The 19,121-nt window shown below is 42.8% G+C and overlaps 1 protein-coding gene across 4 annotated transcripts in view; it reads left to right on the forward strand.

Moving 5' to 3' along the window:
* The window catches only part of DCC (DCC netrin 1 receptor), a 1,057,140-nt gene that overhangs the window by 452,047 nt on the left and 585,972 nt on the right, over window positions 1-19,121 (forward strand). The window lies entirely within an intron of this gene.

The following is a 19,121-nucleotide window of genomic DNA, read 5'->3' on the forward strand; positions in this document are numbered from 1 at the left end:
GGAGTAGAGGTTACATATTTAGGCTACGGTGGCAAAATGTAAATATTTATTTTATTTGTATTATTATAAGATAAATATTCGATTACAATGTTTTGTTTGCTTCAAGCTATCACTTTTGTTTGAGCACTCCTTTCATTGAATAACTCCTTGATTTCAATTGACACAGAAAGTTAACATCATCCAACTATATTTCAATTTCGCAAAGTATAATTTATAAGTTCTGATATAGAGCATGGTAGAAACTATAGATGAATTGCAAGGCCTCATGTTAACAATATCAGTAGCCATTTTCAAAATATTTTGAACATTACAGCAATTATTATGAACAATTTTAGTTGTCAGCAGCAGAAACAATTCTTCCTCAGGTCATTAATGCAAATTTCTGACAGGCGCAAAAGGCTACAAGAGAAATTTAGATGGTTACTAGGAGATGTGAGATATTACTGATTCAGCATCTGATCATTACTAGATATGCTTGTAATACTGCTCTGTATAAGAATATATTCCAGTAACCTAATTACTAGATATTCTTTCCTCTCTGAGGCATTACTGGACAGTTTAAAATTACTCCTACGGTGTTAATAACTATTAAGTTATCTAGCTTTTAGGGACACAGGCCATTTAAATAGCACAGGTACTACACTGTCGTCGATTTTTAAGATTCCATCTTGTGGTAATTAGATATCCTAAACTCAAATGAAAGCAAATATATGTACACCTCTCTGATTAGGTTTGGTCAAAATGTTGCTCATATGTTGCACCTATGTTTTCAAAGATATTATATATAGGAGGGACCCTGGAATAATAGTAGTGAAATTTCTTGTATACTTGGGTTTTTTGTTTGAGATTTCAGTGGAAATTTACACAAAGTACACAAAGTATACAAAGTATTTCAAATTTCCAGAGAGGCTGCAAGAATCTGTGCTTCATTTATCCCCAAAAGAGCACGACTATAGAATTGAAAAGTCAACCGAGATCCTGAATCAATAAATAGATTTACATGTAAGAGAACTGGCAGGGGTCATGTTTGAACCTGTGCTTCTGTAGGTGAATGGTTGACAGCCTGGGTTAACTAGTGTTCAACTACCAGAGTTCACAATAGAACTGGACACACTGTGACATCAACCTATGGATATAAATATAGGAGTTTCTTACAAAATAACAACAGAAGAAGTCCCAAGTTGATTAAGTGTCCTACAAATACTCAAGAAGGTAGCAGTACGAGTACTGCCCATGTGGATGAAAGGCAAGTATTTCATAGGTACTGGCATAACCCCACAAAGATCTACTCTGCCCTGGTTGAGCAACATGCTTTTTGGATGCAAGTTAAGGTGAGGTTGAAATTGAAGGAGTGGGTATCTCACAGAGTATAACTCGGACTTGGCACCATAGTGTCCTTAGGCTGTGTTGTAGATACACACCCAATCAGTGCCAATTACCCAGGGCTAGATTTAAAATACTTTCGATAAATTACATGAAATATTATTGAATTTTCTAAGTACATCTGTTAGGCTAATCCAAAAGCAGACGGTATTGAATTCAGAATGTACATGTCAGACCGATAGATGTGTCTAAATGTAAAAATACATTAACTGAATTGAACTGAACAATGTGTAATAAAATGTGTTCCCTTGTGCAGACAGGACTCAATGTCATAGAGAGAAACCATTTTTTGCATCACAAAGCTATCTGATTATTTGAAAGATACGTCCATGCTATTAGGATGTGAATTTATTAGACGGATGTACAGTGTGCAAACTTAAAGAAAAATGTATTTCCATCCATAGGGAGCAGAGTTAGTAAATACATACAGTGAAACGACCCAATCAGAGCACACACTTCCACTTAAGGCCATGAATACCTAATGCCACATTTGGCTCCCTACACAAGTGCATTCTGCCTCAGTTAGCAATGTAAGAAACACAAATCCCATTTTCAGACATTCTGTCATTTTTCGAAAGACATTCTTCCTTAAATTACCATCTGTGGGATCATGCTGTTTTTCCACACTGTAATGCAAGGGCGAATGCTGACAGAAATGATAGTGCGCCAAGCAGTAGCTTCCTTTAGATCAATAAATAAAAAATAAATTTCGTGATGTGCACATAATGTGCATAAATGACCGACTACACGGCAGTTTTCTTTTTTATGATAATGGGGATGAAAAGTACAGAAGAGAAATGAAAGGTTGCTGTTGTTGCTGGGGAAACTGTATTGTCACTACACGTTATTCAACTGGCCTTTATGGGAAACAAGTCGCCGAACAGTTTTTTCAATGAACGATGAATGCATGAGTGATCTGGCTTAGGAGCTGGGCTTTATGGATAGTTTGCAGAAGAAATGGAAATATATATCAACTGTCATTGACAATCACATAGATAGATCGGTAGATAGATAGCTAGATAGATAGCTAGATGGATAGATAGATAGCGACTGTTCACAATTTACAAAATGTAACAGCTTTCTTTATTTCTTGTTCAGAAAACACCAAACCGAATGCCATGCTGGAAAATATTATGCAAATATAAACACATAGGCGGTCATTCTGACCGCGGCGGGCGGCAGTCGCCGCCCGCCATGCGGTCACCGCCGAATGACCGCCCCGCGGTCAAAAGACCGCGGCGGCCATTCCAACTTTCCCGCTGGGACGGCGGGCGCCCTCCAAAAGAGCGCCCGCCGCCCAGCGGGAAAGCCCCTGCAACAATGAAGCTGGCTCCGAATGGAGCCGGCGGAGTTGCAGGGGTGCGACGGGTCCAGTGGCACCCGTCGCGATTTTCACTGTCTGCTAAGCAGACAGTGAAAATCTTTGTGGGGCCCTGTTAGGGGGCCCCTGCACTGCCCATGCCAGTGGCATGGGCAGTGCAGGGGCCCCCAGGGGCCCCACGACACCCGTTCCCGCCAGCCTGGTTCTGGCAGTGAAAACCGCCAAAAACAGGCTGGCGGGAAGGGGGTCGGAATCCCCATGGCGGCGCTGGGAAACCGCCGGTTCCCCTTTTCTGACTGCGGCTTTACCACCGCGGTCAGAATAGCCCAGGAAGCACCGCCAGCCTGTTGGCGGTGCTTCCGCTGCCCTCTGCCCTGGCGGTCAGAGACCGCCAGGGTTGGAATGATGGCCATAGTCTCACGGATTGCCCAGTGTCCGCGCATAAAAGCCTGATTAAATTTTACTCTGCAACCATAAACATAAATCTTTTTTTTATCAGAACAAAACAACCCCCACTAGCAACTCTATTCCATAAGACAAATGAATCTCCACTAGAGTCTGATATCCATTTCCCTGTCAAGGTAGAAATGTGAGGCAAAAGGAGCGAGAGTGGGGCACGAACCAGCCTGCCTCCCCACTGATAAAGGATAATGGGCCAGATGTATGAAAATATTTTGCACTCACAAACGGTGCGAATCGGTAAATTCGGCCGTTTGCGAGTGCGAAATAGTGGTCTGCAATGCATGAAAGGCATTCGCAGACCACAAAGTAGAAATCGCTAAAATTGCGATTTCTTGCGTTGCAACCTGGATTTTGCGAATCGCAATTTGTGATTCGCAAAATCCAGGTCATAAGGCTATGCTGCAAAAAATTGCAAATTGTGATTTTTCGCAGAATGGCATTTTGCACATGCAAAATACCATGATATGCAACCAGGTGGTAACATGGTGCAAAATTAAAAAATGCAGTTAAACTGCATTTTTTTATTTAACTTGTAAAGCACACATGCCCTTTTAGCATGTGTGTACCTTACATGTTGCAAAAAATGATTTTGGGGTGCAGCAGAGGGGGCCTTAGACCCCCAGCAACCTGGCCTTTTGCATTTCCAAAATTGCGATTTCTGGTTCAGAAATCGCAATTTTGGAAATGCAAAAAATTCGCAGCTATGGGCCAACAGGCCCATAGCTGCGAATGGGGCCGGTATCGCAATTTGCGATTCGGTAATAGCATTTGCGATTTTTAAGAAATCGCTATTACCGAATCGCAAATGTGATACATGGCACTTTGCGAGTCGGAAATATCGATTTCTTAAAAATCACAATTTCCGATTCGCAAAGGGCCGTGATGATACATCTGGCCCTTAGTTATTTCCTGTCCTGACCTGGAGAAATCCTGTACACACAGACAGACACACACACACACAAACACAGGTGAAATTTACTAAACGTACACTGCTTGCTGTTGAAACAATTTGGAAAATGTTTCTGTTCAAGCCCAGAGCAAAAGTCAAGAGACCTTGCGGCAGATTTATGAAAAGTGGCGCTGCACATAGTGCAGCACTACTTTGCTTGCGCCACTTAGCGCCACCTAACACCACCATGTGTGCGTTGTATTTAAAATGCAGTGCACCACAGTGGTAGTCAGGGGGACTAGCGTCAGAAATTTTGACACTAGTCCGGCACGTTGCAGGATTAGCGTAAATTTTTTTGATGCTAATCCTGCAAAGCACCCAGAGGCCCATTAAAAACAATGGGATCCTCTTTTTAACACCTGCTCTTAGCAGACGTTAAAAATGCCAATAGAAATGCATAAAGAAATCCCTTAGATTTCTTTGAGCCATTTTTTCAGCTCCCCTAGCACTGGAATGCCCCCCTTGCATATATTATGCCTGGCATAATGTGGCCCAAGGGATTACAAAGTGGCTCAATGCAAGCGTTGCGCCACTTTGTAAATATGGCGCTGCGTTCTTGGCTTCCAGCACCACATTAGCATAAAAAAATGACACTAATGTGGCGATGGAATGGCGCTAGGCCCTCATAAATCTGGGCCCTTTTATTTGGATTTTTGAAAGGTGCCACAATTTCAAATTACTTGGCAAAGTTTGAGATACAGGCATTTTTTCCCAGTATAAAATAATCTTAGACCCTCCATTTTTTCCCAATGTTAATCCTGAAATGTGTTTCCAGATAAAATATTTTCCACCTAGCCTTGCAACAGAAAAATGAAGAGAACAACAATAGCCTTGTGGGACTTATTTAAGTTAAGGCTGTTGACCCAAAAGGTGAAATGAGCCTTACATACTGAATAAATTATTCCAAAACTATAATTAAGCAGCAATCAGTAGGGTAAAGTACCAATTACCAAAAATCAAAAAGAAGAAATACAAGCAGGACAAATGTTTATATAAGGAATATGCAAATATTCAATTAAACACTTGATTATGTAATTCAGTTCCATCAACCATATAGTGTGTAAAGACGTGAATCAAAAGGTGTGGATGATGCAGTGCTCACATAAATATCCAAACAAGTATATGTACAAAAAACACACATAGAGTAAATAATGCAACAGCACCAATCCCAATGTTAAAACCAAGATAGTAAGTCCATAAGGTAGTCCGAATGTCAAGACTATACCTTTAGTGTTTTTATTGTCTTTAACCACATGGGCAAGTTTTATCGATGTTTTGATCCTTGAGTGATTAGGGGGCTCCCAGACTTTTAGAATCTTTCTCGATCAAGAGGAACCTGTTCCTAGGAGAAGAGCTGAAGAGCTGTAGGAGGAGTACTGCCCCTCTGCTGGGTTGCATTGCTGGGTTGGCCTGCAGTTGCTGCTTCTGCCATAAAAGAGAGCTAAGTGTTAACTTTGCTGTGTATCCTGCTTGAGAGAGTTCTCAAAGGGCTTGGAGTAAAGCTTGCCTCCTATTGGAAGTCTCAGGGACACCAAATACTTCAGTTTCATCTGCCTACAGCACTGGGAACTGTATGTTTTGTGCTGTTCAAGAAGGAAAACCACTGTGACGCCGCCAACAATGCTGCCAGCCTGCACTATGACATGCCAACACAGCACGAAGTCGCACTGCCCCGCTTTCACTGCAACCCTTGTTTCACTGACACCACAATCTGACACGGCCACAGAGACGCTGCTTGCACCGTGGCCTGTGGGCCCCGCACTCCGGCATCGCCTTGCTCACACCGCAGTCTGGGTATCCCCGACGTCCCCGCTCTTACTGACACTGGCGCCGCTGCCTGCACCATGGCCTGTGGACACCGCTCGTGAGGTACACGAAGCACCATCCCGTCCCACACTGCAGCCCCGGTCCACCGACGCCAGCCCCATCGACTCCAGTGTCGTCACCAGGTGTCCCTGCCTGCACCGTTATCCATGGATGCCACACGGAGTCTATCCCGTGCCGCGCCACTGACTTGGGCCTACCAGCAACAACAACGCCGTTGCCTTCACCATGAGCTCCACCCCGCTTTACATTGCAGCTTGGTCTCACCGACGCCGCTGGACGGCATCACCGAGCCACTGCATGCACTGTGACCTGTGGGCACCACCCGTTGCATCGTCCCATTTTGCAACCAACACCAGCGATGCCGCTCTTCAGATCTCATTGCGAGAATCACAATGCCCTACAATTCCAAGGTAATGTTTGTAGATCTTCCTAACACCAAAGCTGGCCCATGACGCCGCGGCAGGCCTTAAATGTTGGATTTGTTGTTCACGGTGGCGTGATAGCCCCAGACACAGCTATTGACTTTAAAGAACTGTATTTTTAAGTTAACTCTTGCAAAATTCATATCTTTATTACTACATGTTTTTTTTTTTCTCGTTTTGGTCTTGATTTACACAGATAAATATTGGCTATTTTTCTAAAACTGGTATGTGTCCTTTTGTAGTGTTTTCACTGTATTACTGTGTGTTATGTGCAAATGCTTTACACATTGCTTCTGAGATAAGCCTAACTGCTTGTGCCAAACTACCAAGTAGGTGAGCAGGGGTTATCTGAGTGGGTATACCCCTTATCCTGACTAGAGTGAGGGTCCCTACTTGGCTAGGGTGAAAACCGACTCCCAACTAGAGACCCCATTTCTAACAATAAGGATTCAACATCCATTATTTCTAGCCAACTGTTGATCTGATACCATACTCATGTCCATCAACCAAGTTAATAAATCGCATACTGTCCATAATGCAGGCACGGGTATTAGAACCACATCCTGACACTATGGGGCATCCAGGATGTTTACAAATGTTTTTATGAATTTGGGTAATGTATAAATCACAGGGGTTCTAGGATGAGGACGATTCAAGAAAGCACACTTTTTGTCAGTAATGACACCCCCATCAAGTGCCACAGATGTGACCTTTTTGATCTTGTTTTGAATTTTCTTCAAGGGATCTACTGTCACCCTTATATAGTGTCTAGGGTCCTGTAGTTGTCTAGCAATTTCTGCTTCTCACCCCTTATGGTTTGATCGTAATGTCAAAATTTCTTGCTAAATGACCCAGAGCCTCTCTTTCATTCTTATATATAACATAAGGAATTAAATGTTTGTTAGTTTCTAGCTGATCCACTTGTTTAAGGACTATGGGGGTCATTCTGACCCTGGCGGTCCGAGACCGCCAGGGCAAAAATGACTAAAGCACCGCCAACAGGCTGGCGGTGCTTTATTTCCTATTCTGACCGCGGCGGTACTGCCGCGGTCGCACCGCCGGGGCCGGCGGTTTCACGCCGTTTATGCCCCGGTGGTGATAATCCGCCAGCAAGCAGCGCTGCCCTGGGGATTATGACCCCCTTACCACCAGCCTATTTCTGGCGGTTTGCACCACCAGGAAGAGGCTGGTGGTAAGGGGTGTCCTGGGGCCCCTGGGGGCCCCTGCACTGCCCATGCCACTGGCATGGGCAGTGCAGGGGCCCCCTAACAGGGCCCCGGCCAGCTTTTCACTGTCTGCATAGCAGACAGTGAAAAGCGCGACGGGTGCAACTGCACCCGTTGCACGGCCGCAACACCGCCGGCTCCATTAGGAGCCGGCCCCTGTGTTGCGGCCTCATTCCCGCTGGGCCGGCGGGAATGTCGGAATGGGGGCCGCGTGAATGCGCCCGCATTGGCGGCCGCATGGTGGTTTCCGCCTGGCGGGAGGCGGTAGCCGCCCGCCAAGATCAGAATGACCCCCTATGTTCTCAAATGCAATGATCTCAGGACTCATCCAATGGAAAGGGGGATCAAACTGAGAGGTTAGTTGTAATGGCATTTTTTCCAATACTTCCATTTCCAGGCTATTTCTAAAGAAATGCCTAGGCTTATTTGTCCTGAAAAATCTATACAACTCACTCTTCAACTTAAGGAAGTCAGGGGGATCACTAACAACAAAATCCAATCCTTTATTTATTAACTCTATCTCATGAGTGGAATAACTTAGATGTATTGGGTGCCTTTAACAACTGTAAAATTGGTTCCTCAGTTGCCTCTTCCCCGATTGGCAACTGGGACCCCTCCAGCTTCTGCCCCACCCTCTCCCTTTCCCCCACAGTCTGCATGGTCCCGGACCTAAAAAAGACCAGATGTGTAGGAAAATGCCACTGTTGTCGTGGTTACCCCCTAACCTTTTGCCTTTTGTTGATGCCAGCTTTGATGCATAACCAGCCCCCAGCACCAGTGTTCTTTCCTTAAAACTGTATCTTTGTCTCCAAAATTGGCACAGCCCTGGCACACAGATAAGTCCTGTGTAAAAGGTACCCTTGGTAACAAGGGCCCTGTGGCCAGGGAAGGTCTCTGAGGGGGACCCCTCACTCAGCACATGCACACTGCTTCACAGCTTGTGTGTGCTGGTGGGGAGAAAAAGACTAAGTCGACATGGCACTCCCCTCAGAGTGCCATGGCCACAACTCACTACCAGTGGCATAGGTAAGTCACCCCTCTAGCAGGCCTCACAGCCCTAAGGCAGGGTGCACTATACAACAGGTGAGGGCATAGCTGCATGAGCACTATGCCTCTACAGTGTCTAAGTCAATTCTTAGACATTGTAAGTGCAAGGTAGCCATACAGATTATATTATCTGGGAGTTTGTGTCAAACACAAACTCCACAGTTCCATAGTGGCTACACTGAATACTGGGAAGTTTGGTATCAAACTTCTCAGCACAATAAATCCACACTGATGCCAGTGTGGGATTTATTGAGAAATGCACACAGAGGGCATCTTAAAGATGCCCCCTGCATGCCAGCCCAACTGCTAGTGCTAGGCTGACCGGTCTCTGCCAGCCTGCCACTTCCAGACTAATTTCTGGCCACATGAGGTGAGTGCCTTTGTGCACTCCGTGACCAGTAACAAAGCCTGTCGTGGGTGGAGGTGCTTCTCATCTCCCCCCTGCAGGAACTGTAACACCTGGCAGTGAGCCTCAAAGGCTCAAGCCTGGTGTTACAATGCCCCAGGGCACTCCAGCTAGTGGAGATGCCCGCCCCACAGAACACAACCCCTACGTTTGGCAGCAAATCTGGGGAGATAATGAGAAAAACAAGGAGGAGTTACCCCTTCAGCCAGGTCCACCCCTAAGGTGACCAGAGCTGTGTGACCCCCTCCTTAGAAAATCCTCCATGTTGCTTTGGAGGTTTTAGCCGAATAGGATTAGGGATGTGCCCCCCTCCCCAAAGGGAGGAGGCACAAGGAGGGTGCAGCCCCCCTGATGGACAGTAGCCATTGGCTACTCCCCTCCAGCCCTAACACACCCCTAAATTTAGTATTTAGAGGCGACCCTGAACCCAGGAAATCAGATTCCTGATGACCTAACAAGAAGAAGGACTGCTGATCTGAAAACCAAGCAGAGAAGAAGGAAGACAACAACTGTTTTGGCCCCAGCCCTACTGGCCTGTCTCCTGATTCCAAGAACCTGCAACAGGGACACATCCTGCAAGCCCAGCGACCTCTGCCGACTCAGATGACTGCCCTGCAACTCCAAAGGACCAAGAAACTCCTGTGGACAGCAGCCCTGTCTAAAGCAACAAGAAGAAACCATCTTTAAAGGGACTCTCACTCCAGAAGCATGAGTCCCCGCCACTCTGCACCCGATGCCCCTGGCCCATGTCCAGAGAAACCAACGCCACAGAGAGGACCCCCAGGTGACTCCGATGACGTGTCCACCCTAAGCCAACCTCTCTGCACCCCGACGACAACGCCTGCAGAGGAAATCCAGAGGACCCCCCTGACCGCGACGGCCCGATAACAAAGAAACCCAATGCCTGGAAGAAGCACTGCACCTGCAGCCCCCAGGCCCATGAAGAACCAATCACTGGTGCAGAAGTGTCCAGCAGGCGGCCCTCACCCTTTCCCAGTCGGTGGCTCGCCCGATAAGCCCCCCTGTGCCCTGCCGGCATCGTCTTACTGACCGGGTCCCTCCATTGATTCCTATACAAAACCCGACACCTTGTTTGCCCACTGCACCCGGATGCCCCAGTGCCACTGAGAGTGTATTTTGTGTGCCTACTTGGACCCCCCCCCAGTGCTCTACAAAACCCCCCTGGTCTGCTCCCTGAGGATGCAGTCTGGAACCAGAGCACCCCTAGTCTCCACAAGTGCCTATGTTATTTGGGCCCCTCTATGACCTCTGCACCTGACGGGCCCTGTGTTGCTGGTTGTGGATGTTTGGGGTTGACTTGAACCCACAGCGGTTGGCTGCCTATGCCCCAGAGACTGAACTTGTAAGTGCTTTACTTACCTCAAAAACTAACCTGTACACCTTCCCCAGCAAATGTTGAATTTTGCAGGGTCCACTTTTAAAATAGCTTATTGCCATTTTATGCCAACCTGTGTACATTACTGTTTTGATTCAAAGTTCTATCTATACCATGGGTACTCCCAAACATTTTGCTAAGGGGCCACAAAGTTTGGTCTGTGGTGTGACCGAGGGCCGCACTGATGCTAGCAGCATGGCGATCAAAGGGAGGGGGGCTCTGGATGGGAAGGGGTTGTTGCAGTATGGTGGGTGTAGGGGGCAGCAAAGCATATACATCTAGTGGCTGAACTGCTCAATGTGAAACTAGAAAACGGGACATTAATCCCAGATTTCTCACTTTACCAAATTGTGTGATCCTAGGCAATTGTTTTATTTCACGTTCATTTCATTTTCTTCATTATTGTATGTAGGAGGACTTCACAATGCATGACTTCAGTATGTGTGCTGTGCGAACCGTTCTCCTGTGTTTGATTTAATAAACTATGAAGCTGTTCATGTATAATAGCAAATCAAGGCAATCAAATAGTGCAGATAACTGACCTGCTTCTTAATTCACTATTGGCAATGTTATCAAGGTGGGGGTAAGAATGAATGTTTTTGAACTTATGTTTGAAATCTATTGTTCTTAAAAAAACACTTCTCCATGCACTGATATAATCTGATGTAGTAAAATGAAATGGCCCTGCATGTACATGAAATACACTTTTTGAAATGTTAAGAACCTTTATCATAGTTGCAGACATTTGCTGCAAGGTTTATTAAAAAACCAAAGTGTTCCTGCAGTTAAGCGGTTCAGGACAAATTTCCTTACTTGCTTTCGTTATCTTCAATAGTGTTTAAATAAAGTATTGCCTGTTAAGTTGAGTAAACAGCAGCCTAGTGCTACTGCTGCCCTGAGGGCTGCATGTAAAGGTCAAGAGGGCCGCATGCAGCCCCCGGGCCGTACTTTGAGTACCACTGATCTATACCTATGCAAAGCACCTTACATTTAATGTACTTACCTGCAATTTGACTCTTGTGGTTCTAAAATAAATTAAGAAAATAATATTTTCTATATAAAAACCTATTGGCCTGGAGTTAAGTCATTGAGTGTGCGTTCTCATTTATTGTCTGTGTGTGTACAACAAATGCTTAACACTACCCTTTGATAAGCCTAACTGCTCGACCACACTACCACAAATAGAGCATTAGTATTATCTATTATTGCCTCTGTCAAGCCTCTTGGGAAAACCCTGGACTCTGTGCACATTATCTCTCACTTTGAGATAGTATATACAGAGCCAGCTTACTACAAGATGTGTTACTCTCAAACTGTGGTGGATTATGGGAGACAATCCCACTACTGAGACGTGCTGTGTCCTGTTCATCTGAACTGATGGACCAATCAGAAAAAGTGACTCATTTGGGAGGGTGTAGGGGCCTGAAGAATTATAAAAATTGGTCTCTGGTAGGGGTATACTTGCTCAATATTAGACCTTGATTCGTTCTTTTGGATTTTATCAATTTTTTTGCCCAGTTGGATTAATTGGAATTTGTCTATTGTATGTTGTAAATTATCAAGAACAGCTTTCACTTTCTCAATAGCTGTGTTGTTCTTGATTTTATCTTCCAATTCTACAATCTGCTTTTTAAGTATGTTAAGTTATTGTAAATCAGTTTCGATACCTAACAGCATCCAGTGTCAGAAGTAGGTATTATCAAGATAACCAAGGTTTTCAAAAGTCTTGTATTAAGGATAAAAATTGCTGGTATATTTTTGACCTGCAATACTAAAGGGATCACACCTGCTATCAAATAATCCATCAATAATTGACTATGTAATTCTGTTTATTATTGCTTTCTTTTCAATCTCTCTAATTCATCAATATCACCTCTATTATTACTGAAATTTTTGGAGGTAGTATTACTCAACAGGGAGGAACCCTCAAGTATCCTTGCAATATATTCATCTTTATAAGATGGAGTTTCTTTTGCCATAATACCCACTGTTTTCTATAGATGCCTTTAAGTCCTTGCAGGCCACCGCCTCCGCTGATATAGAAACAGGAAAAGACATCAGTATTTTTACAAATCATTTTTGCCCTCTGAAGCAAATTCACCTTTTCTATCTGTTTACCTCTGATTTTTTACCTTATTTTGGACACTATTTTTGCTGGTATTAGGACCATGATACTGTTACTCAGTGCCATAGAGAGTGTGATCTGACCATTAAATGGTACTGCAAAATTAATTTCACCCAATCTATTTGTTTAACTTTTCTGTAAGACCATAGTAGATAGCACAGAAAATGCGTTCATGGCAGTTAAATGTCATATGTGGGTTGCAATGTGAATTTATACTGCCCACGTATGTGCCAAAAATAAATGGCTGGCAGCAACATCGCTGGGCTCTGGGTAAGCTGGCCATAGGCACTGCTCTAACACTTGGCAAGAAAAGTGCCCTCACCTTGTAGGTAAATGTAGTTTTATATATAGAAATGTCACCCCTAATGTGTACCTGGTAAACCCACAACACATGTTTCATAATGTATAAACAAATGTGGAACACTATATATTTACAAATTGTGCCCTCACAGTGACTGAAGGCCTAAAAACGATTTCATTTTGTAGGGCCATCTACGTTTCCACATGCCGTGCCGTGGTGTAATGAACATGCTTATTTTCATACTCCCTTCAAAGATATGTATCATTTGATTATCAAAGTTATATTACATGATGAAATACATTTTGGATAACTTGAGCGGAAAACTAACTTTGTGAACACGTACTTTAGCATGTCTGAGCCAGGACTGGCTTAAATTAGTTCTTCCACATCTCATATCTAGAGCTCAAATGCACATACTTATCTGTGAGAGTTAATGACCCTGGCTCAAAAGACAATAGACTGCCACCAAGGCCAGGAAAGACTGTGAGATATTAACTACTGACCATTTAGCAGTGATTACCTGTCAGGGAGTGGGCAGGAACATTCATAATCCTCAAATGTGCTAGCAGCAGAGCTAACCTTTGCTCAGATGGGCCCTAGGTGGAAACACATTTAGTACCCATGCTCCTGCTAGCCACTAAAGACAGAAGCATTAAGGGGGGACATTTCAATTCAAGGTAAGTTGCTACCTCATGCAGTGACTGACTCTGAACAGAAAAATGTCTGCCTCTCCCCAACCCATCTTAATTATCAACATCTTACCTGCTTTATACTGCTGACAAGGTGGTGATGGTGAGGTAATAGGTAGTGAACATGTGGGATAGTGGGGAGTGACATGAAGATTTTAGGGGAATTAAGGGAGTTAATAGGTGCTGTACACTGTGCCTGCAGCATGTTAAAAGACAAACAAGATTAAAAGCAGTTTAGGCAGAATCATGAAGCCTTGTCAGAGGGAGACGACTGCATGAACAATCTTCATGTAGACAAGTCAGTGTGTACTTCTAAAGGTTAGCACCCTGGATCTAACTCACCCATGCAAAAAGCTGGCCCTGTTTTTCAGAGCAAAAGAAGGCCATAGCACTGACTGTTTTGGTTTTGAAAGGTCCTGGAGGGCTTCTCTTATTCATTCCGAAGATCCGGTCAGATAGCTACGGTCCAGTTACAGTGGTGGGGAGACCCCATTTTGCCCCTGCCAGGTTGGAGAAGAGCTCCCTTAAATAAGGGGTTGGCTAAGGAGATGAAGATAGACCTAGATGGTGGCCGATAGGTTGTGCCATACTGAAACAGGGGTCCCTTGTCAAGTTTACAGTAGGGCAAAGAGGAAGCACTACAAAAGGAGTGTGGGGCTGTGAGAAAATAATAAGGATTCAGTGGCAGAAATTCCCCATTCACTAGCTAATATTATGGATCCAATAGCTTGTTTTCCACAACACCTTATATGTATGCATTGATTTAGTTGAAGCTCTCACAAGCCAAGTGTTGCATGGTGTTCCCAAAGCATTTTCCCTCTCCTGCCTGTAATTCCCTAAGTGCATTCCATGTCATAATTAATTGTCCAATGAGCACCCAAAAGTACATGTATGACAGACAATTTCCCTTCCAGCTAGACAATCTAACAAACACCCACCCCCCCAACATTACTGCTTGCTTGGACCTCATGTCCCACTCACAAAATGGCAGTTTCTTTTGCATGGTGGGAGCTCAAATTGGGATTCTTTTTATATTAAAACAGAGCCCATTCATTCTCTCTTTAACTAGCTCCATGATTTAGGAACCCCTCCTGCAACTCTCCAAAGAGCCACAAACCCAGAGTGACTCTGCGATTGGTATGACTGAAATAGTGCAATGCCATCTGCACTGGTCTTCAATACATGACTATATTATGTCCACTCTAACCCCTGCCCCCCAGCTTCCAGTAGATGACCAGGACCCAAAGCCTATAGAGGCAAAGGTCTAGAATACCTCCATATATTACCCTCACATGGTACCCCATCCAGAAACCTATAATCATCCTCCACCGACTTGATACATCAATGATCACTCTAAAGAATAAAATATAAGTAGGGGACCCCTTAGAGTACAGGATGCTAAAATGTAGAACCCCTTCAAATCTTCTGTGATGAGCAAGCCTACCCACCTACCATTCATGAGACATCTTTATAACAAGATATTCAGTGAAAGAGAAAAGCTCCCCAAGGAGAAAAGCTGTTCAACACACAATCTCAAACATTCAATCATTTTGTGAATGTCTTTTTCTCCTTGGGGAGTTTTTCTCTTTCACTGTGTTACAGTGCCCTGTCCCCTTGGGGTGTTAGATATAGGGGGGCCCTCTCTCCTTTTTTCTTTGGAACATATAACAAGATATTCAGCCATCATAGTCAGAAGATGTGACTGTGAAAAACTGAACCAGGGCTCCATCCTTCTTTTTAGCCTGAACTCCCTTACTGTTCCCCCAAGCTATACACTGTACCATTCCAGCTCCTCTAGTTCTAGTCTAGCCCTCAGGGATAATGAGATTACACATAGCCATATACAAATCTCTCATATAAACAAATGAATAATGTGTTATTCCCATGGTACATCAACCAATATAAACTAAAATTGCTAAACCTTGTCATGGAATAACTACCCTTCAACCAAAGAATATCAAATTCCATTTTTGACACAGGCTTTATCTTATCTATTATCAGATTATTACCCAAAGAAAAAACAGGCAAAAACTATCTAGAGCCTTTTTTAACTTTGGCTACAATAATCAAATTTAGTTTCAGGCCACAGCAACAACTAAATAATAAACCTAAAACTCAGATAACATTTCTTTGCCCAATCTTCAACACTCTTGACTAATTGACAATACTCTACTTCTCGCCTCATTCTTATGCAAATCTGAGCAACTCAGCCAGAAACCCATGATCATCTCCCACTTACTTGGATAAATCAACATTTACTCAAAAGGATAAACTACTGAGTCAGATCACTCAGAGATCTGTCATGCTGTCCTCCTCCCATTCCACAGTGTACAAAGCAATATGAATGTTGCTTCTAGATGACCTTCCTCTAATCCAAATTGCTTTGGGTCTACATTCGCAATACCACTCCCCAATCCGGATTATGTACCACACCAATTATTTGCATTATACATCTTTACTGCCCTCATTATGCATTACCAAATTAATCAAAGTAACTGCCCGGTTGCCAACATTTGTGAGCAAGGTAACAATCAGCAATATATTGTCCTATCTCAATGGAGATAATCATCTAATTAGGCTGTTGTATTCTAGTCCATGACCTCCTACACTATGGAAAAAGCTACTCTTAAATTGCATTTATTAACATTTGGACAGAGAAGAGAATGATCAAATTAGTGCCACAGTGCCCTTTGAAACTTATATTATGCCCTTGGTAATGTAGATAGCTGCATATTGATTGACTCATATCCTTCCTAATGCAATGATTACATATTTTCTTCCTCCTCCAATAGTGAGACAATCAAATCCTAGACAATCTTAAGGAATCACATAAAAAGACAATCCATATCTTTCCAACAATAAATGATGACACTTAGCTCAAAAAACATTTGTGCATCTTTAGACTATTAAAGACCAGATAGCTGTGTGAAAGTCTTTGAAATGTGTAATAGTTTGTATGTATATCTTATTCCAGTATATACATAATTTCTTCTACAAAGTGAGTCTAGCCCGAACCTCACATGGTTCTTTATTACAATACAGACTACAAAAATAAAGTCTGAAAAATGAACAATATGAAAGATATGTTGCCCTATATGTTACACTGTAGGAGTAAGGCTAAATCCAATCAATGTGTCTTGCTAAATTTTGCAGGGTGGTAATTTACTAGTCTGGTTCATGCTTTATTTATTGCCAACTGCTGTATGGTATAGAAGAAGAATCTTTGATCGTCATACTACACTCTTACACTGACTTTAGAATGGAAGTATATCCTGTTACACTTTCTGGTCTAAATGCCGAAACCTGTTTGCTGTAGTCCCAGATGATTCTGTTTTATTTGTACTGCAAGATATTCTTATGAGATTAAACCCCCATTTTGAGTGCTATATATAAACTCAATGTGCGAACCATGCAGTAATTCAGTTTTTAGCTTTCTAGAATTTCTAGATTTGCTTAAAAAGCCCTTTATACTAAAAACAGCTGATCTACTTCCCAAACAAATACATCTATACATCTACTCTCATTTGTTTACCACATGTTTTGAGTAAATATAAAAAAAGAGTTACAAGAATGCTCCAAGGAAACTGCAACAGTCTTGGTTTTCCAAGTGTACTGACATTCATAAGTCTCTACTACACATGGTGTACATTTATACATGTATGCATGGGCATTTGCCCTTTTGTTTCTTTTCTGTTTTCTATTATCCTCATGTAGGCATCGCTTGTCCTGCACTCCCAACAAGTTTTGGAAGTGATCCCTCTCCATTACTACTATGAATATAGATTTAATCCAGCTGTTAACAGAAGTATTCTATCCTGTATTCAGAGTCCGAAGATCACTTAGAAAGGTTTACAAATGTCTACAAACACATGGGTTTGTGTATACGCGCTAACATTTGCCTTCCCTGACATTTTAGAATTCCTGCCCTGGAATACCTGCTCTCTGTTCCTGAGATTAGCTTTGTTCTCATATCATTTTGCACCATACTGTTATAATAGTGAAAGTGAGTACACTAATTTCTGACTATACATGTGAGCTTTGCAAATAGGGGACATAAATCTACATCCATAAAGCAAGATATTTTCTCACCAATGATACATTTGGCCCATAGTCTTCCATGAACAATCACTCACAATCATCTCATAAAGACCCATATGCTCAAAGAATTCCACAACCCGCCTTGGTCTCCCACTGTTATCCCAGAACAAATAAGTTGCACTACTATGAAAAAGTCCCCAATTAAACAGCTGCCTACTCCCTGACAACAACCAAAACCCTCCAATCGGAGTCCTGAGAACAATCTCTTTATGAGCTCCCTAATTGAACTCCACTCTCCTCTCTTTTTCAGCTAGGTATCTCTGCTTAAATATTCACTCTGCAATCCCAAGTTAGATACTGTCAGATTGGAACAATTTTGGAGTTCTTCTTCCAGCAATTAAATCTATCACTTATTCTTCAACTTGCACAATATATTTCTAAAAATTGTTCCCTTTTTAAGATTGTACCCATTAAAAGTACTATCCACCCCTGTACCTCAGATGCAGTATTTATGAATTTAGAAATGTCTCCACATATATATATATATATATATATATATATATATATATATATATATATATGCACACTCCTTTTCCTATGAGTACTAGTCAGTACATGCTCTAACTTGTTAGAGTTGAGGAATAAGCACTATTCTCTCCTTAAATTACACCTCCTAAGGGAATAAGCACAAGATACCTGTGAATAAAGACATCTATCAACAACTAGAGTGGAATCTGCTACTTCCATTTCAATCCACTTAGTAGCACACTAAAGGTGTGGTTCATCCTACCAAGCATACTAGTATGCAAAACTTCATGGGAAATGGAGCTGGAATGTTTACAAGGTGAATTTTGCTAGTGCACTTTCTTAAATCTGTTGGTGGATGGCACCATGGCAAATCCATGAGCAATGCACTGTACCAGGGCTCCTGGAATTATGTGCGGCAGTGTTTACTAAATTATGCAGAAAGAAAGAGTAAGTTATGTTGGAATAATGTGGAATGTCCTATGGCAGCGTTGCCTTTCTGTCTATTTTAACACTCATTGATATAGACTGAACAATAGTTTCACCTCATTAGTACTGGAGTGACAACTAAATGTGATTATTAACAACTACAAAGTCTAAGGGTAGGAGGTTCCAAAAATGTTATACCCCAAAAGTGAACTCACTAACGCCCATGGGTGAGTAGAATAGGGGCGGTGTTAAACCTCACTTTTATGAGGCAATATATCCCTAGATAAGGTACGAAATAGCATATCAAAATGAAAGTCAATTAAAGAAGGACACACTCAATAAGTTAGTTCTAGGGTGGAATTAGAATTTTTTGTTGCAGTGGGGTCTATCCCAGCAGTACACCCGGATTTTTTGCTTTTCTGATCACTCCGTTTTTGGGCTTGTTACTGTCGGTGAGTCTCACTACTGGTGTCTCACCAATGGATAATCACATGATAAGCAGACTGCATGTGTATACCGCCAGTGTCTAACATTTTATGATAAGGACGCAGCAAGGGTAAGGGGCAATTGGATGG

Source organism: Pleurodeles waltl, chromosome 1_1 (assembly GCF_031143425.1).
Source record: "Pleurodeles waltl isolate 20211129_DDA chromosome 1_1, aPleWal1.hap1.20221129, whole genome shotgun sequence".
NCBI lineage: Eukaryota > Metazoa > Chordata > Amphibia > Caudata > Salamandridae > Pleurodeles > Pleurodeles waltl.